This window comes from Mesocricetus auratus, unplaced genomic scaffold, assembly GCF_017639785.1.
Source record: "Mesocricetus auratus isolate SY011 unplaced genomic scaffold, BCM_Maur_2.0 Super-Scaffold_100020, whole genome shotgun sequence".
In the NCBI taxonomy this organism is placed as follows: Eukaryota; Metazoa; Chordata; class Mammalia; order Rodentia; family Cricetidae; genus Mesocricetus; species Mesocricetus auratus.
Window position 1 is genome coordinate 33083765 of NW_024429201.1, and position 26229 is coordinate 33109993.

The following is a 26229-nucleotide window of genomic DNA, read 5'->3' on the forward strand; positions in this document are numbered from 1 at the left end:
TGAAGAAATTCTTCACCAATATGCAGTTTTCCTTTATTGAATATTTTTGTTAAGCATTTATTTTTTTATTGATAAAGCTGTGAAGAACACTCGTTACTTTTGTTCTTCTTTATAATAAAAGCCATACGAGAGGGTCAGCTCCTGCTGACAATCCGTGCTCACAATTCAAAGTTCCATGAATGCTCTCAAATCTCCTTTGCAACTCAGTATATGAGTCACCAGTATCATTTCTATGAAAACCTAGTCAGTGACCTTAATCTTCTGGTGAGAAACCAGCTACAGTACCACTGTGTTTATTTACGCATTATCCCTATTTCTGAATTTGTTTCTGTCTGTGATGGGTTCTTATTTATTACTCAAAATAACTTGTTCCTGTTTGTGCATGGTGGGTAGGAATAAATATTTGCTGAGAACAAAAATGGGGGAATGTAAAGCTTTAAGTTTTGTGTTTCATTACATTTTAAGCTCTCAAAGATGAAGGAACCTTAAATTTACCTAGATATGTGAGTTTATTCTATTGTCTAAGTCCAACATGCAGATAATGAGATTTAACACTAATTCAGAAGTGTCTAATGAGTACAAATCCTCATGCAGAAGTCAAGATATATGCAAGGTCAGTGCAGCTGTATCATCTGTCCCAGGTCCCTGTACCTGTCTTTTTATATATTACTCTATTGTGATTTGGAATTTTTTTAGCATCCTTTATCCTATTAGTTTATTTCTTTTTTGAGACAGGTTGTCTCTATTTTGAAACTCTACCAAGTTTCATACTTGCATCTTCCTGCCTGCACTAGCCTCCCAAATATTAGAATTTCATAAGGGAGTCCGTGATGCCATACCCCTGTATTATCTTCTAGTTTCCTTTACTTCATCCCTGCTTCTGGTGTGTCCTAGTCTTAGCACTGAAGAAAAGTTAAGCAGTGCTTGGGACATGTTTACCCTTGCCTACCCCTCTGGAGACAGCTGCAGGATTTGAGCATACTCCTTTGTCTTGTGTTAAACAATGTGGTGCTGTAATACTGAGTACCTCACACATAATTGCAGAAATGGTCATGAGGAACTGGGATGTATTGTGCATAGAAACAAAAGGTTTATAAACTCCATTTCCATTTCGAAGGTAAAAATGCTTTCTCATCATTAAAATTCAAATTTTAATCTTAAGGAAATAAAGAAATAAGAGTACGGTTATTTTATGAGCAGAGACCTGATTATTTCACGCTGTGAGTGAAATTCTTCAATGGTCAGAAGGAGAGTTCTGGAGAGGTCTACTTTTCTTGGGCAAGTGCGCACTTGCCTCAATCTCACTCATAAACCAGGAGACAGTCACATGCACTGGGCCTTAAATGTGTTCATTTCAAATCAAGCAGGAGGCCTGACTCTCACACACACACACACAATTCTCAAGATTGGTATCGCTACGTCTTTATTACTACACATGCAGATTGGTTCAGTTTCAGACACTGCCACGGTTTCAATATTATCTCTCTTTTAAGGACTTGTTTGTTTTTGCTGATTTTCCTATCTCTTGAATTTCAGTTTAGTGACCTAATAAAATACAAATTTACACAGCAACACCTTCCCCTCTGACAAGAGATGTTCTCCTTTCTTGAAATACAGACACTGTTCCTTCTTTGAAAGGAGAATAAGGCAGCTGGCTGGCATGTGTTGTGATCAGGCTTATTAAAACAGAAAGCTGGAGCTCACTTCCTAGATCTGTCATTAGGTGATTAGAGAGGGACAGTTTCCCTTTCTGTGTTATTTTCCTCACTTGCGGAATTATGTGCTATGATCTTCATCCACACATTTGGACTCAGGGACACAGGAAACAAGGGTTTCAAACTGTCACCAGCTACTGACTGAGGCTTTCCTCTGAGAGCTTTGGCTTCAGGCTCTGGAGTGGTGGGCCATGTGCTCTGTTGCTCACGGTGGTGCTCCTCTCCTTGCCCAGGTAGAAGTACCGCAAGCCAATGGTCAAAGGCCAGCATGGCTGGAAGCTGCAGTCTTACAGTGGTCAGAATCAATGCATGGTTCTAAGAGCTACTGATGTGCTCTAGTCAATCTGTTGCAGTAGCTTCATTGTTCCCATCTTAGATTTCACCAAGAGCACTGCCTTCTATTCCTCAACCTTACCATCACATAGAGCTTAAGGTCCTTTTGTCTTCCATTTAAGCCAGTCCTTACTTGAGATCCATGAGCACTGGCATAATGAAATGTGGGAGGCATTTGTTGTTTTCAAGGGACAGATTTCCCAGTGAAGACCTCCTGTCCTTATGATGACTTTTCTTCCCCCTGCTGGTAACATTTTATTGACAATAAATTTCTAGTCACAAACTTGTCACCTAATTTCTATAATTAAAATGACCCCATATCCTTGCCATTTTAGGCTACTTCTAGGAGAGAGACACACACACACACACACACAGAGAGAGAGAGAGAGAGAGAGAGAGAGAGAGAGAGAGAGAGAGAGAGAGAGAACTTTACATTTAGAATTACTAAGCAGTGTTTTGTTTCGTTCTCTGACAAATAATGAACTTTTTCTTCAAGGCTAACCTCAAATTTTCATTTCTTTGGTTGTGAAAATTCCACATGTCATTTTCTCACTGTTTTTCTGTCCCACATCACCCATGATGACATCAAACCATGTGCCAATATGAACTTACCCTTATCCAGCCTGCTCTAGAAGATGATGCCCTTCACCATTCAAATTAAATCTGAACCCTGTGTCACTGCTCCTAAGCTGCTATTCATCAATTTTTTCATGTTGTCATGTAACCATGCTGTGGCTTTTTCTAATGTCCTTATCTTGATCATTAATTTTACCTTCTGATGTAGTTGTACTGAATGATATGATTTACAACTTAATAAAATGAGTTTTAAAAACATTAGATAAACTAGTAAATCAATTTTTATAAGAGTCAGCAGTCTGGCATTCTGAAGGTAGACTTAATTTACCTCCTTTGCCTGATTTCATCTCAGGTGAGCTGAATGGCTCGGAAGGATGCTGTGCGGCAACAGCGCAGTCATGCATAATACATAGCAGCTGAATTCAATTTTGATGGTTCTCCTAATGGTGTCCAGGAGAGGACAGGGTGGGAGTTGAAACCCTGATAGGTGTGTTCAGGCTTTGACTTTGAAATCTGTTCCCTACTCTTTTCAACCTTTCTGCCTAAGAACAAAATGTATCTCTAGGGACACAAATCCTGCAGGGAAAGGTGACTTTTTCTTCTTCTTTTTTTTTTTTTTTTTTGGTAACTCACAGAGATTTTAAAATGTACTTAGATAAACTAAAATAATTAAATTAAAACAATAAGGGATATTGGTACGCAACTTTAATTCTGTTTCCTGCTCTAGGTGGGTACTTGGCCAAGGTAGGTGGTCGTCACAACCTAAGGTATTGTCCTCTAAATGGACAGAGTGAATTGCTTTTCATGATCATTTCTCTGCCCAGCTAAGGTACTGAGATATTCCAAATTTCCCTAATAAATCAGTTTGGTTTTATTAATCTATGACTACATGGTGGTCGATTCCAAGATAACAAATAAAATACAGTCTACTGAAAGTCACATTTTTTTTTCTCTAACAATGTGACAGGTTTTTCTATTACCACCCTGCAGACCTTTTGCTTGTGTCTGAGTGGTCTTATCACCAAGCAATGAGAAGGAACAGTCCTAAGGGGGTTTTCTTCTTGTTTGGGGCCAGGAGCTGGTGCTGGTGTTTGGGCAACTTAGCTGTGTTGGTCAGGATTGCTTCAAGCACTCAGAGTAGAGTGGTCCTCCTGCCTCAGCGTTTTGAGTAGCTGCAACTATAGGCACAAGCACCAAACTCCATGAAAGAAATTCTAAGCACTCTCCAAGTGATATTGGGTGTGTGTGTCCATCACCACCTACCCCCATTTACCACGTGCTTCACTCACAGAGCGTTAAGTGGAATGTCCAAACTTAGAAAGGTATTTTTTCTTCTTTTCTTAATTTTGAATGTCCATGCAAAAAACCCTAAATTCAAGTAGGCAACATAGGTGCACATTAATGAAGAACCCGTGACCGTTATTCTTTAGTGAAAAATAATGGGAGATGTGCTTGTAGGGGAGGCATTCTAGGAAGGTACAGACGAAGGAGCAGTGTCACTCCTCTAAGAGGTCTGGGTGCTTTCTGCATTAATAGTTCTGGGACACCTCTTACAGGGTCAAAGGAGAACACTTGATGATCTCACTTGGAACGGCACTGGTGATGGCATAAGTAAGACAGGACCAAAGTGATGGCCAATCTGCATCTAGAATCTCTTTGCATACTGACTTCTGGAATTTGAAAAAAACAGCATCTGGCATAAAAAATACAGATTTTTGAAGTTTTCCAAAGCATTCAAATGTCAGTGTCATCACGGCAATTGTATGCATGAGATATTTACAGTAATTATTTCATAGAAACAAAGGTACATTTGACATTGAATGCTACCAGGGAGAGCTCTAGTGAACATAAACTGATTGTGTCGTCAGATTCTGAAGTAACAGAACAATTCAGTATCAATAAAAGGTGAAGAACTTAATTTTAGGCTGGGTCAGCCTACAGGATGTTATTGCCCACTGTCTCCAACAAAGTCCTAAATGTCACATGAAACAGTACAAAACATGATTCACAGAGTCAAGTACAGTAGCCCAGCTATGAGGCAAGATTAACAAACAAAACAACAAAGAATTCAGCAGAACTTAGCGTTTGTAAAAGAAAATATCCTACTTTACTGTTTTTACTCTGAAGCGTGTAATGTGGCCTTGGAAGAATAAGAATCTAAGCAGCACTGAAATTTTGGGTAGATTAAGGGGTCTCAACATATGTATCCCAAGGTACTAACCCCAGAGAATGCAATTTGATATGTCTTTTTCTTTTAGGACAAAATATACCTACTATTATGTCTTATGTTCCTAGTATTAGGTGCTAACACATTTTAATATACTGACAGTTAAAGGAGTCAAACAGGAAATTATGTAATTTTGTTTAGTGATTGATTTTACACATTTAATTAACCACAAGACCTTTATTGTCTTTTAGAAATTGTATTGCTTCCATTTGGAAAACTCTGGTTTAAACACACACACACACACACACACACACACACACACACACCATAGGACTACTGCAAAATAGCAACTGCAGATGTGAGGATGATCTGGCTCACATTCATCGCCAGAGTTGATTTGACAGATCGGGCTGGCTAGGTGGGTGTCACTTCCTCTTTTATTTACCCCTCCACGTGAGTCCCTCCCAAAGTTGAGCACTTGGTAGAAGAGGAGGACGGCCTTCCCCGAATAGAGGGCGACCAGTCTTAGGTCAAGGGTATATGAGTAGCTGTGCTCCTCTGCTAGAACCTCCAAACAATCTCTCAAAATAGCAACTGAAGATTAAAAAGAAAAAAAAGCCAAGAGTTAGTCTGTTTTGGAAAATGTAAATTTTAGAATGACAACCAAGTATGTAGTTGGCCCATCTGGATTGTCTATGCATGGCTTTTAATAATGGAAGTTTTCTTAGGCATTTAGCCTAGGCTGATAATTTTATTTACTTTTTATAAAATCACAACTGACATATATACAGGAAGAAATTATTATAAATATGTAACTATTAATAATATCTACAGGAAATGACTGTACATCCTTCAGCAACATATAATCTGATAATCCCCCTGCACTAACAGTTCTGATTTTGAATTTTTCCCTGAGAGCTCAGTGCTTATTGTGAGATTATTTCACTGGAATTTAATAGTATAAACCAAGTTATTTTGGTCTAGGCCCACTCTGTTTTTTTCAGGATAAATTGTATTTTGTAAAGGCTTACTTTTGGACAACAAACAACAATAAGCATGTTTATTTATAGCACTTTGTCTATGTTCAACATCAAGTATTTCATGAATAGATCTGTTTCAAGTATTTCACGATAGAACTATCAGAACTGTAACTGAGATAACTGCACTCCTTTCTTTAGTGCGGATTCTTACAGTGTATACACTCTTTGTTTAGAATAATTTTGAAGCTTTATCATTACCTCCTAGGGGCCAAAATGACAAAGAGAGGGCTTAAAAGTAAATGTTCAAATAAAATATAATTTATAAAACTTTTAAATCACTCCTTTGCTGCTGTCCTCTATGGTAAACATTCATCAAGAGCAGACTTCAAACTTCCCCGGTTTTTGTTTTTGTTTTTGTTTGCCCCATGACATTTTCATTAAATTTTGTTAAAATGCATAACTTAATGCAGAAGTTTTGGGGTTAGCATCAAACTACATTTCTGATAAGAGCAATTGTCAAGAGTGCACAGACCAGTCATGTCCAGTACTGAGAGCCTACTAGTTTTAACTCACTCTGGTGGCTGGTACAGGGAAAAAGAGATTTCTGTCAAGAACTCCTTGTTCTGTGGACTGTCCTCATCTGTAAACACAGCTAGAGGGACATTTGTTTGGAAGAGCAGATTTCTTGTTTGTTTTTCTTTTTTTTTTCAGGTAAGTTGCCAAAAATTTCAAGTTTTTGAAAAAGAGGAAGAAGAAGTTATTCGTATAGAACGTGTAATTAGGGTTGTTGACAGAAAGCCAGTCTTGGACTGACATATTGCCCTGGTTTGAGCCACACGGCCTAAAGGAAGTAGACCTTGGCTGGAGCTGGGAGTTTCTACAGCTGCTTAGGCTGTAAGTTACTGAGAGTGAGAAAGCCGCTCCTGGGGATGGCCAGAGTACAGCAGGGTCTTCAGGGAGTGACCACTTCATTTTGCTACTAATGAGGCAGCAATGCCAAACTACTGTGGATTTTACCCAAGGTGTCGTGTAGGCATTTTATAATGAAGTCTCAGACATATTTTGCATGCCTTTACCCAGCAGCCTAACCAAGCTTCAAAGTTGCCATCATTTGATTGATCTCACTCATCTTGTTTTGGGGGCACGGGTGTAGAGGAGAGGGGAAACGTCAGTAGCTGGTTGGAGGCAGATCCCACCAGAAAGCAATAAACTTCAGGATTAAAAAAGGATCTAATTTGTACGGCTAACTCTTTTTGGTAGTTTTAATTTATTTCATTCTACATATACAGTTCTGTGACTGTAACTTCCTTTGCAACAGACCACTCATTAGCTATAGCCCACAGCAGTTAATTTTCTGGTTCTCCTTCCCAGCACTTCTCTTTATTTGTTTAGCTGACAGGCTTTTGAAGCAAGCCTGCAAGAATTCCTGGCTTTTCTCCCTTTTGGTTCCTGTTATTAGGAATATGGACAAGATGCTCATGTGTGTATTCCATCTGAAAATTGTCTATCTCTTGGGAAAGAGTCAAATTGCTTCTTAATCGTCCAGGACTCAATTCTGCAACTATTCATAGGCAAAATTCTTGTTAGCGCCAAGGGGAGTTTTGCCCTCATTTAAGGTTACAGGATCAAGTGGTAAAGGTATTTATAGCCACTCATTCTCTCCAAGAAAATAAGTTAAAGTTGATATGTGGAAATAGCTAAATACACTGCAGATGCCTTTCTGTTTGCTTAAACAGTTTCTCCTAAAATAATTCGCTGAAAAAATTCCCAGAGAAGAAAAAAATAAAAGTAACTTCTAATGAGTACTTTTACCCTCAGCTGTTTTCCTCCTCATTTGCCTAATAAAATGTACATTTTACTTGCAGGACGCAACTAACTATAAAAAGTCCCAGATTCTCCAGCCAAATGAAGAGGCTATGTTTTAGTGATTTATCATTCCTACAACTCATAGGAAAGCTGCAAATGTTAGTAGCCCTTTCAAAAGTCAGACACAATCAAACAGTACTAAAATCTGTTGTCCTTAACCTTATCAATACTCAGATTCTTCTATGGGAGATTTGCCCTTAAAATGAATGTAAAATAGCAGAAACACCAGAGTTCAGGACAGACCCATAGCTCTATTCCACTTTTACAACTATCTCTCTGTGCACAGTGCTTGGCCTCTGCTTTTAATTTTCTCATTTATAACTAAGTGGGGTGAATTAGTTATTCTTGAGTTTCTTCTTGAAGAAAACTCCCATGATGCATACGGGCTCTAAATTTTACACAAGTATTTGACTTTATCTACATAATAGTGAAACTATAAGGATTAAAGCCAATCAGTACCTTTTTATTTTGTATACAACTCTATGGACTTGCTTATTTCCCCAGCTAAATAACTAGTTCAGCCCCAAGAAGAAAGACTTTGTATTTGATTGTTGGTTTTGTAGAGTGATGTTGGGTAAGTGACCCTCAAGTCTGAAATTTATAGTTAACTTATCAGTAAAATAGAGACAATAGTCTCTATGTTAAAGAATTTCTAAAACAAACTACATAAGACTTCATATGCTGCCTATGTAACAGTCAAAGAAATTGTAGCTGTTTGAGTTGTATTGAGGTCTGTAATGCAGATGGCAGTGAAAACATTATCATCGATTTGGGTCTTGGGAGACTTGAGTATTGTATTCCTACCTACCCACACTCTGCCCTGCCAGTAACCGTAAATTCTCCATTCTGATATGTTCAAGAATATGTTGCTAGGTTTTCGACACTTAATATGAATATACTTTCCTAAAAAGGTTTTAATAAGTCTGATAGTATTCAGAATTTTATTAAAACAATTCTTGTTTATCTCTGACTTTGTTAATAACTAGTCAAACTTTTCTTCTGGTGTCTGTATTAGCTGCACTTAGAATTAATTTAGCTTCTTTCCAAAGACAAACAAATTGATCTACATGGAGAACTAGATCCTTCAATTTTATAACACAAAAACTACTAAAATGATAAACTATGACATTTTATGTTAATAATCAAATCTACTTCTTAGTCATTTGGCTAAGGAAGGATAACAATAAGAAATTATTGTTAAAAGACCTCAAAAGAGTAATAAATATTTACACACAGAAATGTCCTTTAGGTTAAGATTACTATATGCTCTTTCCTATTCAAAATGTGTCTGCAATAAATAAACCTACCTGACTTTTTGTTTCAGCACTGTTTTTTTTAAGTTACAATGTATATTTTCAAATGCAAACCATTTTCCTTTCCTAAGAATCCACTAGGGTCTGATTTTCATGTGGCCATTGGATCCCTTCCATCAAATGAAAGCCTGATCGTACTAATTTGATAACTTGATGTACTAATTTGATAACTTGAGTTTGAGTTTCAACAACCAAATCCCTTTGATGAGTTTCAGTTACTCAGTAACACATATTCTGTTATAGCTGAATTTTACATGATTATAATTAATTTTACTTTTGAAAACACCAAAGTATCAACGATAGATTAATATACAAGTCTATTTGCTAAGACTAATCACTCTCCAGAAAGGATGCTGTGAAATTCGTAAAAATTTAGAGAAAAAAATCCTGTTGTCAATGAACTTTTCAAGTATACATGAATAAGAGTATTGGCACATGACTTCAAAATAAAAATGTGAGATTGAAAAGTATAGTGTATTATGTGATAAATTTATATACATATTGCTAAAGGCATCTTGAACTATCATTAAATTTTATTTCTGTAGATTTTATCTTATATAAGGATTACAAATCAAAATGCTTCCAGGGACTCAGCAAGCATCATAACTCTATGGGGTCAGAAACTAAGAAGCTGAGAGATAGAGGATCCTGACTTACAGAACAGCACATACTTTAGCTAAAGCCCTTCACTAATGAAAACAATAAAAAATCAAAATAAACATAGAGAAAGTATGGAGTTCTCCTGATCCAACAAACATGTCATTCACACAAGTGATGTGGAGCTGTGTTTCTACTTCCATTGGGAGATAGTCATAGAAACAAAATACATGGGAAAGTTATTTGAGAAGTGAGGATGGACTAGGACTGAATAGACAGTAACTTAAATTCACTCAGATATCATGAGTCTCCCTGGGGAGATCTATGCCACTTTTTTAAACACAGGACAAAAGAATTTGGGACACTGGTGGGTATGTCTTGATCTTTGGCATAATAAAAAATCCCAATAATGAAGTCTCCTGGGAGAAAGAGACCATCTTCAAAAGAACATGCCTTTTGTTTGTTTTTTGTCTTGTTTGTTTTTGTTTCACACTGTGTTTTATCACCAAAGATATATCTGAAACAAATATGGAAGAAAAATTTAGTCATCATTCTGCACAAGGACATGTCAAAGAGGGTGGTCAAAATGTGTTCCTGCCTACACGGTCTCATCCAGCAAACCCATTCATTCTAGCTTCCACCAACTGAGTTATTCTCATAATTGCTAATCACTCATCTTATTGGTGCAAGATATTCACTGTCATGTGTTTCATCAATGAAGTGGTCACATCTGCAATCCCCTTTACATTTGTGCTTTTGTTTTGTTTTGGTGAGTTTTATGTGGCTACATTTCAGTTGATGAGATCCTAAAGAAATGAGCTAGGTGAGTCTGTGCCAAGAGCCTTCAGGACATCTAGAGATGTCCCTCTGGGTGTTGAGATTCCACTAAGACTAGAAAACGCTGTGGTCTGTAGAGTAGTGAGTGCCCCCCCACTCTGATGTGTGCACAGGACTTTGTGCATTCCTTCCACTACGAACAATCACAATGGTCTTTACTGCTCTTACCATAATCTCTTTGATTATCTCTGGTCAGAAATAAAAGATTTTTACAAAGAGTATTTAAGCCAGTAACTGACAGGGATTTGAGAAATCAACATCTAGCTGGGAACATGAATAGCATTTCTTAAGAATGTGAAAACTAAGCAAGGTATGGTGGTGCACACCTTTAATCCCAACACTCAAGAGACCAAGGCATACAGATCTCTGAGTTTGAGGTCAGCCTGGTTTACAGAGTGAGCTCCAGGACAGCCAGGGATACTCAGAGGAAACTCTTTCTCAAAAAAACCAAACAACAACAAAAACTATGAAGACTCTACACAATCTGCTCAATTCTTCTTGGTAATGGGTAAGCAAGATCTATAGAGCTCTACTGCTTTCCTGTAGGAAGCCAAAGGAGGGTCTGGCTCAGCCTATAGAAGGAGGCTAGAACTTTTTAATGGGAGAGTTTTTCCAAGATATGCATGGCAATAAACTGTAAAGCTGCCTTTGGTTACCAATCACAGAGCTGGACCTAAAATATGCCTAGCACATTTAATTGCAACCACTGATCATCACAGTATTACATTTCATGATCAGAATAGATTTTATTATCTCAGTAAAGTGAGTAAATGCTGGCAAATTACCAAACTCTGAACTTAATAAAATTGTATTACTCACCTTGCAAGGTGTCATCTCCAAGTTACAATGAGATCAAAGGCCCAATCTGAATGCATCAAACCAACTGCAAGTGACTGGGAGGCAGGAAGAATGGATGGGCAGAAGGCTCTATGGAACTTTGCTGCTAAAGAAAAAAAGCCTATATTTTTACCTTTTATAAGTCAAAACCCATGCATACTCTTCCTGTGTAGTAATTGGTCTCCAAAACTCTGGCCTGTGGTTGGTGCTTGTGCACAATCCTCAATAGACAGGTGTGTCAACCCGGTAAATGTTTAAGCTAAGTTTAAGCAAACTCTTTGAGAACACTGATCAGGTAACCAAGATGAAACAATAATAGCCCCACCACTAGTTGGCTGCAGCACTCAGGAGAGCATCCCCGCACCTGCCAGGGCAACGTATTAGCTGTCCCTGTTGGCACAGGCACAGTAGAGTGGGCAGACTGACCAACTCGGGTATCACCCAGGCCCAGATCCAGAGCTTTGAGTTGGCTCACCCCAACATTTACCACATCTGAGAACTGCTGGGCTGAATGGAGGTTCTGACCCCACAGAACCAACGCTGCAGAATCTCCAAGATAGGGGGCAATAACTGAGAGGAGTCCCTTTCTGGCTCCAGTGCAGACAGTGTAGCAGAAGCTAGAGGCCACGAAGCAGACTAACAACTCATTGCAATGAACACTTGTCAGCAAAGCTGTTTGTGCAAAAGGGTAGACTGGGTGACACACTGTGACACATCACAGCTTCAACTGCAGGGTTTTGTTTGTTTTTCCTTAATTTGTGTCTTTATTTTTTGCTTTGTTTTATTTTGTTGGAGAGGCTGCAAGTGTATAATGCAGATAAGGAGGGATGGGTAAATGAGGGGCATTGGGGTACATGATATGAAATTCACAAACAATCCATAAAAATATAATAATAGTAGTAATAATAATAGTAATAAATTAATTAAAGAGGTATCAAAAATTATCTGGCCTCATACTCCTAATTGAAATGATACAAAATAACTATTATCATAGTAGAGGATAGCTTTAAGGGCATACATTGCCTAGTACAGGATACATCCTCTAAAACAGTATACAAATCAAAAACTTACTGAATACATATTATTATAAGCACACAATGTAACAAGAATTTTTGTGGCTTCTTGGATAAACCAGAGAGAAGAAAACAAATAATTCTGTGTTCTTGAGGCTGCAGAGATGGCTCGGTCGTTAAGGAAACTTACACTGTTACACAAGATCCAGATTCAGTTTCCAGAACCCTCCAAGCAGTCTACAAAACCTCCAGTTTTAGAAGATTTAACATCTTCTGACCTCTACTGGTTCCTGTGCCCATGTCACACATACACGTAAATGCTCAGGGACACACATATACACACACACACACAATAATAAAACTCAGTCTAAAGCAGTGTTTAAACTAAACAAACAAACACGCTGTGTTCTTATGAAACGCTTGTGTCAGCAGGGGCAATGACAGCAAGCAATATACAAAAATAATGTAGATCTAAATACTTCCACCATATGCCAAAAGAGTTAGAGGTAATGAAAAAGTAGGCCTGTATAAAAATGCTGGAACTGGGGAAAGCATTGAAAACCTAACCAGGGATGCCAAATTAGGGCTGGTCACTTTGTGAGAGGGTGATTCTTGAATTATGAGTGAAAGGCAACAAAGATATGCCAGGGAGAATGCTGCAGGACCAAAGAGTGTTCTTAAAATAGAAACACATGACAGGATTTAGACAGAGGAGTTACTTTGACTTATTTTAAAAACTTTTAAAATACTGTTCTTAAAATGTAATTAAAAGGCAGTGAATACACAAAATGGAACCAGGCAGAAGATGCTTATAATAATCTTACTGACAACTGTAACTTGGTCCATGATAACAGAGTATCAGTAACTAATTATTTTCTAGGCATATCAAATAGTACAGTCAACAGGATTTTCTAGTATGTTGAATGGGGAGTGTAGAAAACAAGAGAAAAACCAAGATGACTTGATGGTTTAGGACTTGATTCATTGAGAAAGGATGTGGATTTGGGGCATGGAAATGTTGAGTAGGCAATTAACTATGTGTCTAGAAATTTAAACTTGGAAGATCAACATATAGATTGTATTTAAATGCATGAGGCTAGAAAAGATAAATCTCATGAACTTAAATAAAATAAAAAACTGATCTGTGGATAGTACTAACACTTAGTTTGCTAGAGTTGTTGAGGAACCAGCAGAAATATGAAAAAAGAAAAATCTCTGACATAAAAAGAAAATCAGAGATGACTGTGTTCTGGAAGTCAGATGAGGAATGAAGCTAAAAATATCATGTTAAGTATTAATAATATGATAAGAATCAAAAAATGGCTAGTGAAGCACAGTCATCATCAGAGAAGCTTTCCACAGCCAAACATTAGGTGGAACTTGGGTTAACGGGAGGTAGAAAGAGAGGAAGAATTGTAGGATCCAGAGGTATCAAGGTTCAGAATCAACTAAGCAGGCTTCACAGGAGTTTGCAGAGACTGAAGCTGCAGTTACAGAGCCAGCATGGGTCTGGTCTAGGTCCTGTGCAAATAGTTGTAGTTGTTTAGCTTGTTATTGTGGGACTCCTAAAAGTGAGGGTATCTATGACTCTTTTGCCTGCTCTTGGGACCCTTTTCCTCCTATCGGGTTGCTTTGTTCAGTCTTGATATGAAGATTTAAGCATGCCTGGTATTATTGCATCTTGTTATTCTGTGTTCAGTTGATATCCCTGGGAGGCTTGTTCTATTTTCAAGAGAAATGGAGGAGTGAATCTGGGAGGAGGGAAGTGGGAGGATGGAGAGGAGTGGAGGATGTGGTTAAAATGTATTTACTGGGGGAAGAATAAATAAAAAGAAAAATCTGGCTAGTGGGTTCAGTAACAAGGTGATTGTGGCAAGTAATAGAGTCATCTGTAGGGGCAATGAAAGACCAGGGCAGACACATTTCCCAGGCCCTGAAATGTGAAGATTGTACAGGAAGAAAGAAACAAATAGCAAGGAAACCCAGGGACTACCTGAGAGACACTGGCAGTAATAGTCCCTATCAGTCAGACTTCCAGTCAGAGTAAGAAGGTGAAAAGAGTGTTAGAGAAAAGGTTAAAGATCTGGAGATTGAGTGTCTGGGCCTCCTTTGATCCCTAAAGACCATCCCAGTTCAAAGTCATGAATCATATCTTGACAAATTCATGTATCTGTAGGTCAAGTTTAGACTTCTATGTGTCAATAGAATCTACAATCTCTTTTTCAACACTAAGAATATGGAACCTGGAGAAACCATATCCATTGTCTTTCTTTGAAAATACCTTTCTATGATTTGAATATAGTTTGAGTATGTCCCTCAAAGGTTCCTATGATAGTAGGTTGGTCCCTGCTGTGACAATATTAAAAGGAGGTTGAACCTTTAAGATGTAGGTCTTAGTGGGAGGCAGTTGGACAAGAGAACATTGTTTTGTGTGACGTAAATGGTGTTAGCATTCAGGAATCTGTACTGGCCTGTCCTTAGGGTTCTGACAGGATATGCCCTCAGCTGCAGCCACTAAGAGCACCACCTGTGCACATTCACTATGGTCCCTTTTAAAAGGGCCCTACCCACCTCCCATCCTTCTCGCTCTCTTTCTTTTTTCTCCCTCTCTCTGTTCTGCTCTCTCTCCCTCTCTCTTTCCCCCCTCTTTCCTCTCTCTCCCCCTCTCTCCTCTCTCCTGCTGCTCTTGTCTCTGGAGGCTGGTCTCCCCCTTCTCCTTTCCCCTTTTTAATGATCCTTTTCCCTAGTTAAAAAAAACCCTCTGCTTGAACACTGTCACATGACATCTTTGTTTTTCACACTGATTTTCTTGAATTACAACAAATGATAGTATCAAGGAGTGAGTTAATTCTTGTAAGGTCAGGTTGGCACAGAGCACAGCCAGCCTCTGCAGTCAGCTATTTCTTCTGCTGCTCTTCCATGCTACGATAGGAAGCCCAGTGCAAGAGTTGGCGTAAAGTTCTCAGACCTTCAAAATTAGAAGACACAACCTTTTTATTAAGCATTATCTTGAGTTGGGCATTCTATAACAAATATTTCTCTGGAGATAAGGCAAGAATTACCATGAACATTGTAACTCTTCATTATCCTGTATAATATGTAATCCTAAATGTTGGTGGTCTATTAAAAAGGACTGGAGACCACAGAGAAAGAGTAGTCCTAAAAATTTTTCTTAGCAGAAGACATCTTCAAAAGCATAAAGTAGGGAGGTACTCACAGGAGACGTGAATATGTGTCAAGTTCCCTATACTCACAAGGCACATTCCATTCAGCCTCAGAATTACAGTGGAGGAGAATCAGCCATCTCCATCATAAACAGATGATACACTTGACTATTGTGGGAATTTTCATGATTGTTTTCTGTGTGCATTTGCATGCTTACAATGGTTTTTATGCTGTTAGAAAACATATTCCAAATATTTTGTAAGAGTTACTGTATATTATTCTAAAGTAGCTACTATAAAGGCTGATTTTTCAATGTTCATTGAGTGGATGGTTCATCAATTCAATCTCTTTCATTGAATAATTGTGAATGTTTAGTCCTCATAAGGCACCGTATATTTCTTGAATTATGTTTTCCATTCTCTGTCCAACCTGGGTGATGGAACCTGATTTTATTTTCATCTTTAATTTGAGGTTGTTTATATGTGAAGGCTAAGTGTGAGGAAATCCCTAATATCACATAAGCAGAGAAAAGGTCTTTTCTACAATAACTTTGATATTTAAAAACATTGGATATGTAATAGTTTTATTTCAGTTATTGAATATGGCTTAATATTTTAGCAATTTACTCTAATTTAGTCATTCAGCCAAATCACTCAAAGCTCCACACAGTGATTAAGAAGTTCAGCAGTTAGACAGCCCTCATTTAGAATCTTGTTATCACAAATGTGAACTATGCAAATTTAGGCAAATTTCTGACTCTTCTAAGATTTGGCATCTTCATGGATTACACATGAATAATAATGACCACTTCACAGGATTCCTGAAAGGATTAAGATAAACCTTGCAGCACCGAGCCAGAAACACGTGTTTCACTAAATGTTACTTAGTACTGCTATTGTTTATATATTAATTCAGAACATTGTGGACAATAGAAAAAAATTAATGAATACTTTTCACTAACATCATGAAGCATATGTCTCCTTGGAGAAATGCACACATATAGCCATACTGGGAGATGTAAGTACCAAAAAGCAGTCTATGTCAAGAGCAGGAGAGGAGGAAGTCCCCAAACAATGAGGTAAAGTTTAGGTTGAGTTATACTGTTCATTCATAGCTCTTTACTTAAATAATAGCCACAAGCTGGGTGTCAATAAAAGCAAATCTAGCGGCTATAGGATGAGGCTACAGAAACAGCAGCTACCCAGTCCAGGAGTGGAGCTGTGACATTCTAGGGAAGAAGTGCGGCGTCTGAAAATAAGAAGCAAAAGTGGATTGAAAGATTCAAAGCTAATGAATGAAGTCTGACAAAGAGCTGGAAGGAGCAAGTTAAGGCATCAAGAAAAAGGGTCTGTGTTTTGGCCTGTGTGCCCTTGCAGGCACAGTACTTTTTTTTTTTTTTTTTTTTGCTGTTGTGTTTTTGTTTTTGTTTGTTTGTTTGTTTGTTTGTTGAGATAGGGTCTCTCTGTGCAACAGCCCTGACTGTCCTAGAACTCGCTTTGTAGACCAAACTGGCCTCGAACTCAGAGATCCACCTGCCTCTGCCTCCCAAGTGCTGGGATTAAAGGCGTGCGCCACCACCAGCTGGCCTTGGCACAGTACTCGCTGCCCTTACCCACCCCTCTAGTGTGTGGGGAGAATTCCCCATGAGCCTACATGAGCGTTGATGCAGTCATGGGAAAGCATAATGCAAAATGTTCTGTCTCTTTCGAAGAGATTTGGGCTTCGGTCAAGAAAGTAAATCCTTTGCGCAAGGTAAGTCGATTTGAATCAAAACGAGAATTTGAAGCTCAGTTTGCAGTGTGACTTGATTTGTATTTCAGGGTTGCACTTTGTCAAGGCTGTTTTGTGTCCTTCTCTTAGCCTCCTTGCCCATTAGATGTGGTTATTTTTGTCTTGGGCTCATTAAGCAAAGTACTGGCAGGTACAGGCTCTGGCTTCTTTTGAAAGTGACTTCATCTATTGTAACCGTGTTGTGCGATAATGTAACAGTAAGCGCCCGTCAAAGCTCTGAGCTCTAAAGTAGACCTGCAGGACCTCCATTAGCCCTGAGAATGTCACCATTGTGTAGCCGTGCTGACAGCAATGGCAGGGAAACCTACAGGTGGGGCTTTATCCATTTGTTCTCCTCTTGAAGAAGCTCTCCCAAAGACTAGAGGCACAAAGACTAGCTGATTAGAAAAGAAAGGGAAACCCTTTAAGATTCGGCTTACCTCCAGACCAGTCTATACTGGATGAATTCCAGGTTAAGTAAGCTAGCTAGACGCTAAACCTAAGCTTTTCTCTTGTATGGGAGGGCAGCCCCCAGGATTCTGGGGTAGGCAGTCCTTGTACCCCAAGGATCACTAGTTTAAATGACGCTGGCATGTGCTAAGGAAATCGGGAGGGAGTTCTACTTAAGAGGAAGCCCAAAAGGCTGAAATCATTAAGGCAAGAACATCAGTGAAAAGAGGCACCAGTCAGCCTATTTTGGCAAAAGCAGTGCAGATTAGGAAATATATGGCTCCTTAATGAGCTGGAGGCAAATTTTATTATTATTTAAAGCATTGCATACAATTAATTGTTTGGCTACAATATCTTTTTGGATGAGACTGCAGCAGCAGCTTCTCAGATATGTCAATTTTATTCATAAGAAGCAATAATAAGAGACAATTTATTTTTTCGAGCCACTTACGCTTTAAGGCATGTATCAGCTCTTTACAGTACGAGTAGTAAAAAGCACATTAAAACAAATAAGAAGTGAGAGCTGAGAAAACAAGTCTTCTTTCCGCTTCGATCAAAATTAACACTCCAGTTAGTTTGCTATGAGCGGTAATTCCAGGGGATTTGTATGAATCTCTGCCCTCCACTCAACATTCCATTTACCTCTGCAGCCAGGTGACACCCCCCACTCACTCCATGTGTTTATTATGAGGTTTTCTTTTTCATCTCTGCTGTTTCATCTTCTGCTCCAGCCACAGAAGAAGACAGATACCAGTATTAGTTATCAGTATTTCTCAGTGAAATCTACACCATGATTCATATAAGACAATGGAAGCAATTATATTTTGTCCTTACAAACAATGGCATTTCTGTGCTTTCTTACTTTCCTGGAGTTGAGTATTTTTTTAAAGTGTAATGATAAAATATTGTGATAGGTGGCAGCTCCTTTCTCCTAACTGCACTAAAAGCAAAACACTTATTCCTAAGGAATAGCTGTGGATTATACAAATACAATTTTTTTTCTTTTCAATGTAGAGTAAGCCACTCTCCATTTAAAGGAGCAGCCTGTGTACAATCACAGACCCTGGTAGTCTGCCAAACACAATGGGGCATTAATTAACATGTGCTTGGGGATTCATCAACATGCACAGTGCTAGCATGCAATTGGAGCCTTTTTCCCTCCCCTTTCCCACTCTATGCTGACAGCATTCATGAAGGGTCTACTCTAGTATGTAAATCAGTTCTTGCTAAACTCCTTGTAATGGAGTCCCTTTATTTTTCAAAGCTGTTGTCAGAGCTACTCCCATATCTTAGAAAGACACTCTGTCTCTTTCTCTTGTTTAAAAATCCAAGTACAGTAGGCAAAAATAACATATTTGTTTACTTGTCATGCAGACTGCACTGTAAATAAATCATCTGATAAATTACTGCCCCGATATGAGCAGAATGAGATTCATTTCCCTTACTGTTGTAGCAATGGGAATGGCAGAATTACGGTCCCTGTTAGCCCGGGGTGGCTGTGTGCTGGCCTGCTGGCTTGTGAGTGCTGAGAGAAATGCTGCCAGGGACACTGCATCTAACTTTTAGCCACCTTGTGCAAGCGAGTGAAAAGCAAAATCACAGGCGTGAACTGGATTTCAGCTAGTTCTCAGATGTTCCCTGTGCTTTTCACTTTCTGAACCTTCCTCGCTGATTCCATCACCTTGTGCATGCTCTTTGTTGTAGGTTCACTTTTGGACCTGGGTGAACCCGGCTTTGGACAATAGGGAATCTGTCTTCTTGAAATAAAGGGCGGAATGAAAGAAGCAGAAAACAGTGTCCGTATCTTCACTTTAAAAATAGAATATGTGTTTCAGTTTCATCTGAGTTATACATAGCAAAATTTTATGTCTCCTTTCTTTACATAAAATAATATGTGAAAAATGCTTAGCAAAGTACTGAAGTGAATGCCCAATAAAGGGAAAGACAAAGCATTCTTGAGAGTAGAGTTAGATGTGTTATTATTACCATTTATTGTCTTTCATAGCCCAGAAATCACAAGTGTTATAAAAACCATAATGTGATTTTTATGTTTTAATCATTCCAGAAGTATATCAATAAAATGCTTAGTTTGGGCAAGTAGAGGAGATGTAGCATTGGAAGACTGGGTCAGACACTCCCAGCTGCTTCCTAAGTGTTGTGCTAAAAAAAGAGAAGTTTAGAGATTCAAATACCATAGTCTCCTTTCCATCCTGTTCTACCATCATATGGCATTGAGGAAATTACTTAACTGCAAAAAGATTCAGTTGCCTTTTTGTAAGATGGGATATGGCTATAAAAAGACAATGAGATGATGTGTGTAAAACATCTGACAACATGCTGCCTGTAGAAATGACTGAATGGTAGACACACAAACAATACACCTCAGATCTTCTTTCTCCTATGTGCAAGGACAGAGGGAGCGTTCCTCTGTCCAGTCCAGGGGTAAGGCTGCCTTTCCCCCCCTAGGGAAGAGTGGGTTGTCCAACTCACTTGTGCTCTGAGAAGCTGAGGAGGCACAGGGGCTGTCTAACCCTCGGTGCCTTTGGCTTTCTGTGTCGCTCCCCTTGTTTTTTCTCTCTCACAGGCAGGCAGGGAGAGTCGATACCTCCAACTGGCTTCAATAGAAAGGAACCAGATGATGACTTTTAATAAATACAGATTTCAAAATTTAAAATTTAAATGTTAACAAAAAATATCTTCCCATAAATATACATTTTTCTCTTACTGGGGATTTCTTAGAAAATATTTCCATTTTATAAGCATACCTTCTACCAATGTTCCCTCGTGATTATTTTAAAAAATCTGCCTTGAAATAATAGATAATTTGAGACAGTGTTGGTGCAACAGTTCCTTGAGACACGAAAAATTAGTTATACTACCATACAAATTGTTTTTTACTGAGGATATTTTTTGTCAGTTAGTAGATGTGTTGATGCTTCCACGAATTAATTTTCCCTACAGCTCTATTTATATTATATATGAATTTTGATGTATTAAAGAGGTTTTACCTAGGGTTTATTTTTGCCCATCACAAGAAATTTTGGGATGATTTTATTATGAAATTAAATATATTAAAATCTGGTTGAGCTTGAACTTTGTGGGGAATGAGGTTAGTCTCTATGTTCTGCAGGCTCAGCCACTACCTGGGCTTGGAAGGTAAAGTCAGCTCCATAAGAAAACACTTGGAGAGGAAGACTGTCTTTCTGTTATGAGAAAACAGCACATCTCTCGTCCTTCACAGTCATGGCTACATTTGAAGGAAAGTCCCTCAGTCTGAAGGAATTCTGCTCTCTGTGGACACAGGCCAAGCAGGCAGGACCAGCATAAAAGAAAGTCAGTAATTCTGACTTCATGTTTGTTTTTCTTTTCCTTTCTTTCTTTTCTTTTTTTTAAATTTAGATTATATGTTTATCTGTGTAGATCTGCAGAAATTGATATTTAAGTGTTAATTGAAGAGATACTTGTTGATGACAACAGAGCTGTTCCTTTCTAGTTTGGAGAAGTGCTAGGGAAATCACTTTCCCTGTGCATATGGATTTAGATAGAAATGGGGAAGAAGAAAGCCAAAGCAGATGAATCTGGGCTTTACTCTGTCTATTGCTGTTTCTGAAGTTATCTACAGGAATTATACTTTCTTTTAACAACAGTGTCTGTTGAGGACATTTATCTGTTAGAAGTACTAATATGGAGAACTATATGCCATCACCTCCCTAATTGTCTTATAACAGATAATTTTAATTTTCAAAAATACCCCTCTGGAATCATGTACTATTATTTTCATATTCATTTTGCAGATACCTAAAAAGGAACACTGAATATTTCAATACCTTGTCCAGAGTCTTCCACATGGACAGCAACTGAGGAGTACTACAATTCTGAATAGTTCTGCTCTAGTATCAATACCCCCTCTGCACTCATGAAACGCTCAGCCTGTCCAATAAGGAACTGTGGGTTTGAGAGGCAGGATGCTTCACAGAAGCATGTTACCCATCTGAGGCCACCAGAATAAATACCTGGCATTCTTTCCGGCCCAAAATGAAGCTAGGATTGATTACAGAAAAAGCTTATTGAATGAACCAACAACAGATCAGAATCCATCAACATTAACCAACTTGAGGTTAAATTATTCCCAGTTGTTCTGTATTTTGTTAACAATATATAACATCTAATCAGTGATTAGCAGTGACCTTGAATTACATATTATTTGAATGAACCAACATTGGTAGAACAAAATTTTACTGTCATTTTTAGCTCAATCTGCTTGTGGATGTTTTAAAGAATCTCTGTTGATACCACTTGAGTTTTAAGGTAGCTAATTTTTAATTTTTAAGTAACCACTTGGTTGCTTCAAATCCATCAAGATTTCCCAGTTCTCAGTATTGGAAGAAGAAATGGCTACATGGTAGTCTTTGCTTCTTATGCGTTAGGCAGTCAGCTTCTGTCCCCTTTCCCCCTGGATTATAAAGTAATAAAAGGGGAAGGGCTAACACTAGAAAAGTTTTCTTCAAGTTCTTTCAAAATTCATTCTACAAATACTCTCCACGGCTACTACACAATATTGATGGCAAAGATCCCATAATCTGCCTGGGCAGGCTTATATATGATGTGCATAAGGAAAACATGGTGTTTTGGTATCTATCTATATGAAGGAATCTTTCTAACATCAAAACATACATACACACACAAGCCATATTTGAGAAATAAAACATCATGATCTAAAACAATTTAACACCCTTTGATGTCTAATTATTGCCTTTCTGGGTAAAGATCCTAATCTCTCAATAGAGATAGTACTTCAGGAAAATTAAAGGCCAGGTTTCATTACCTGAGACCTGCCTGCCACTGTTTGCTTTCCTCCCTTCTCTTTTATCTTAGTCATACAACTACATATATGCACACATATGTACACAAAGTCACCTGTAGAGGCCACATCTATAAATCACAGCTTTCTGTCAAACACTGAAGACGTGATAATAGGTGAATGAATACTTTTGCCTATTCTGACACATATGATTTTTTTTTCCACTTGCCTCCTTACCACCCAAAGTGACCAAACCCAATGACAACTAAATTGACTGGCTGGCCTTTTGAAATAAATCACTACTTGTATACTAAAACTGCCTGGTTAGGAGACGATTGTAAGGCTACCCTTGAACAATTCGAGACTTTTCTTTCTTTGCACAATCCTGCCCAGTTCGTTCTCATACATTCATTCCTGACAGAAAACATAAGTGAAGGGACAAGTGTGTGAGTGAGCAAGCAGGGAATTCTGAAATTCCTCTTAACACATTTAATGCTCACCTTCCCACTGCTGCAATGGGCACAGGGTCAAGACTCACGAAGCCTGTGCTGTCCAGTTTGTGCAGGGAGAACTTAAACTTAACGTGAAGTATGAGATTCTGCACTTGCTTTCAGACACATAACAAGGGTGTAAGGGGCACAAGAGTTAGGAGCTACACAGAGATTAGAGACAGGCGACCCTGTGTTGCCACACATGGTTTCTATAAAGAAAGTGGCAGCTGGTAGGTTTGCCATGCTCCAGTGAATGATGTTCCCCATGCACAAACATGTGGGCAACACTAACTGACTTGGTGGTTTTTTTTTTTATGAAAACATAGGCAACATGATGTAGGGATAGGAAGGGCTGAGGGAAAATGAGGGGTAGACATCGTCACATTTCATTGTAAAAATGTACAAAGTTCTCAAAAACTTAAAAAAAGAAATGTCAACATTGGAAAAGAAAGGAAAATACCTTAATGCTGATAATTTGTGAGCAGAGGTATCAGAAACATTGCTGTGTGGAAATTTCCTTTTTAAAAACCAGTTAATTTCAAAGATGCTTGTAGCAATCATCTTTGACCTGTTTTTAGTGACTCAATTTGTTTATCCCATTCAAAGTTTTAAGATACTTCTATGTAAATCTCTGATGATAAATGTTGTATTGCCATTTTTGATTAAGCATGGAATATTAAAGAATATCAGCTCAAGTCTAGTCCCCCATTGACATTCAAGGGCTTTTTACTATAAGATCAAGGTTAATGAAAGTTACCTCTGCAATTCCTCAGGCACTTGTGGTCGAGCAGTTCATTTAATTTCTATTCAGTTGGCATCCCCAAGTGGAGTGCCTGTTCTGCTGGAGAAGTAGAAGACACACTCTGGGTGAACTAGAAGCTGAGACACATAGCAGGTCATGTAAAATTGGAATTAATTTCTATTTGTCATTTTCCTAATTAACATTATACTACCAGAATGGAATATTATTTAAATCTTTTTCACCCTATTGGAAAATTTGCTCTGCCCCCATAAAGCATGGTAATTCCAGGTGAATGCAAACTTATGGGTCATATGTTGGCACCAAATAAGAACAACATAAGACTTATTTTTCAACGTTTCCAGATTTTTAAGTTTAAAATCAGAAGGCTAAGCCATGCATGCCCGGATTTATTTCATTTAAAAATCATATTACAACTTACTTGCTATTTATCCTTAATCAGTAAGCTTAGTCATAAATGAGAATTTTCCTCCCTCTAAGATAATGACCTTCACAAAAAATGGAGGGACCATTAATTTTATTTTATATGGTGACATAAAAAATCATTGTACAGTGATTCTTCTTGGCTCTTTAAAAGAAAAGATGCCACAGAGATAATACCTACAATGCAATTATAAAAACACACCAAGACTTTTGTACACAATTAATCAGACCTATAACTGGCTGAAAACATTAGGCACTATGTTTGCAAAGATCTGAAGCCTTCTGTTCAAGTCAGAGGCCTTGGTGTTTCGCTTTTATTACAGGCTTTGGCTGTAACCTGGAAGGCCCTGACAGCTCCCCACCCCAAGGTCCCTTGCCCCGTCCTCTAGCCGTCTGTGTACATCTCTCTCCTCTTCTGCTCTTCCTATGTTTCTCAGTCCTCAAGCACATTAGATCTTGTCTGGGGACTGCATAGATGCCATTTTCCTGCACATCCTGTATCTCTGTGGCTCCTACCATGAGTGTCTTTGCATAAATGTCATTGTCACAATTGTCTTTTCCTAGTTACTTGTAACAGAGTACCACACAATTCTCTGACCACCCCACTGCTTTGTTTTTCTTTCCACCACTTCTCTACAATTACTTTTAAGAACTGTAGTCTTCTATCTACTAACACTAACTGTAAGACCAGTGAGGGCTAGTTTTGCTTGATGCTATTTCTTTAGCCTCCAAATAAACACTCCAGTCATCTTAATGGGCCCTCAAAGTGTATCTATTGAATTAATAGATGGATGGATGAATGAATGAATGCATGAATGAATGGCTTCTCTGTTAACTCTTTCTTGTAAAACTGTACTTTTTGGAGAAGCACAGTTAATAAGAACCTGTGTTCTTTTTTAAATACATCTTTTTTATTAATTTTTGTTTAAATTAAAAACAATCATTTTACATACCAATCCCAGCTCCCTCTCCCTCCCATATACCCTCCCATTCCCCCCACCAGTCCCTCATCCCACCCCCTATCCACTCCTCAGGGAGGGTGAGGTCTTTCATGTGGGATCATCAGAGTCTGTCACATCATTTGGGGTAGGGCCTAGGCATATCTAGGCTGAGAGAGTAATGAAAACAGCTTAATATTGGCACAAAAACAGATAGGTAGACTGGTAGAATTGAATTGAACATGCTGATATTAATCCACACACCTATGAATACCTGATTTTTGACAAAGAAGCAAAAATTATACAGTGGGGGAAAAAGTATCTTCAACAAATGATGCTGGCATACCTGGATGCTGACCTGTAGAAGATTACAGATAGATTCATATCTATCGCCATGCATAAAAGTTAAGTCCAAATGGATCAAAGACTTCAACATAAATCCAGCCACACTGAACCTCTTAGAAGAGAAAGTGGAAAGTACCCTTGAACACACTGGTATAGGAAACCACTTCCTGAGCGTAACACCAGAACCTGTGTTGTTAAGTGCATGATTCAACTTGATACTGAAATTATAATTCCATGGTTTATGTCATGATAATTAAATTCAGGTTCTTCTCTGAAACGCCATTATTGAACTACCAGTCTTTTTGAAGTATTTAAAAATGCAAACCTTTGCCTACCATACAGCTGCTATATTCTGAGTAGGTACTCAACTATTCAAGCATTAATCCTCTAACTCCTAAGGTATGGAAACTCATTTCAGTTTTACACTTGTTAGTGTATGTGCTTTTGCACACCTGCAACTGAGCATATGCAGGCCCTGGGCTGAGGTGACCACTTCACTTTCTGCAGTGTGGTTTGGGGGAGATCAAAGAGGTAGTTGGGAATGGCAACAAGTGTCCTTACCCACTAAGCCATATTGCCATGGGAGAAAACTTGCAGTTTCAATTTTTTTCATTTTCTAAGACAGAAAAGACTGATTCCAGGTACTTCTTGATTGGAAAAGGGCAAATCCACACTGGATTTAGAAATGTCACCTTTTTAGTCTGAATAAGAACTGCTTAGCTATTTTATGTCTTCAGATGGAGCACCCTCCCACCTTCACCCCAGTAGAGAGATACGCTTATTGCCTGAGGCAGCAAGGTCTGGGTGCCCACCCATTTTGGCCAATGTCACTGCTGCTCCTGATGTAACCCA

The 26229-nt window shown here is 38.5% G+C and overlaps 1 long non-coding RNA gene across 1 annotated transcript in view; it reads right to left on the reverse strand.

The window, feature by feature from the left end:
* Window positions 1-1406: 1406 nt before the first annotated feature.
* Window positions 1407-26229, reverse strand: part of LOC121133174 — a 51809-nt gene continuing 26986 nt past the window's right edge. The window contains exons 3-6 of the long non-coding RNA XR_005869946.1: window positions 23669-23752; window positions 20110-20234; window positions 11204-11327; window positions 1407-2292 (exon numbers count right to left, since the gene is read on the reverse strand). This is a non-coding gene — a long non-coding RNA (uncharacterized LOC121133174). The remainder of the gene's footprint in view (window positions 2293-11203; window positions 11328-20109; window positions 20235-23668; window positions 23753-26229) is intronic.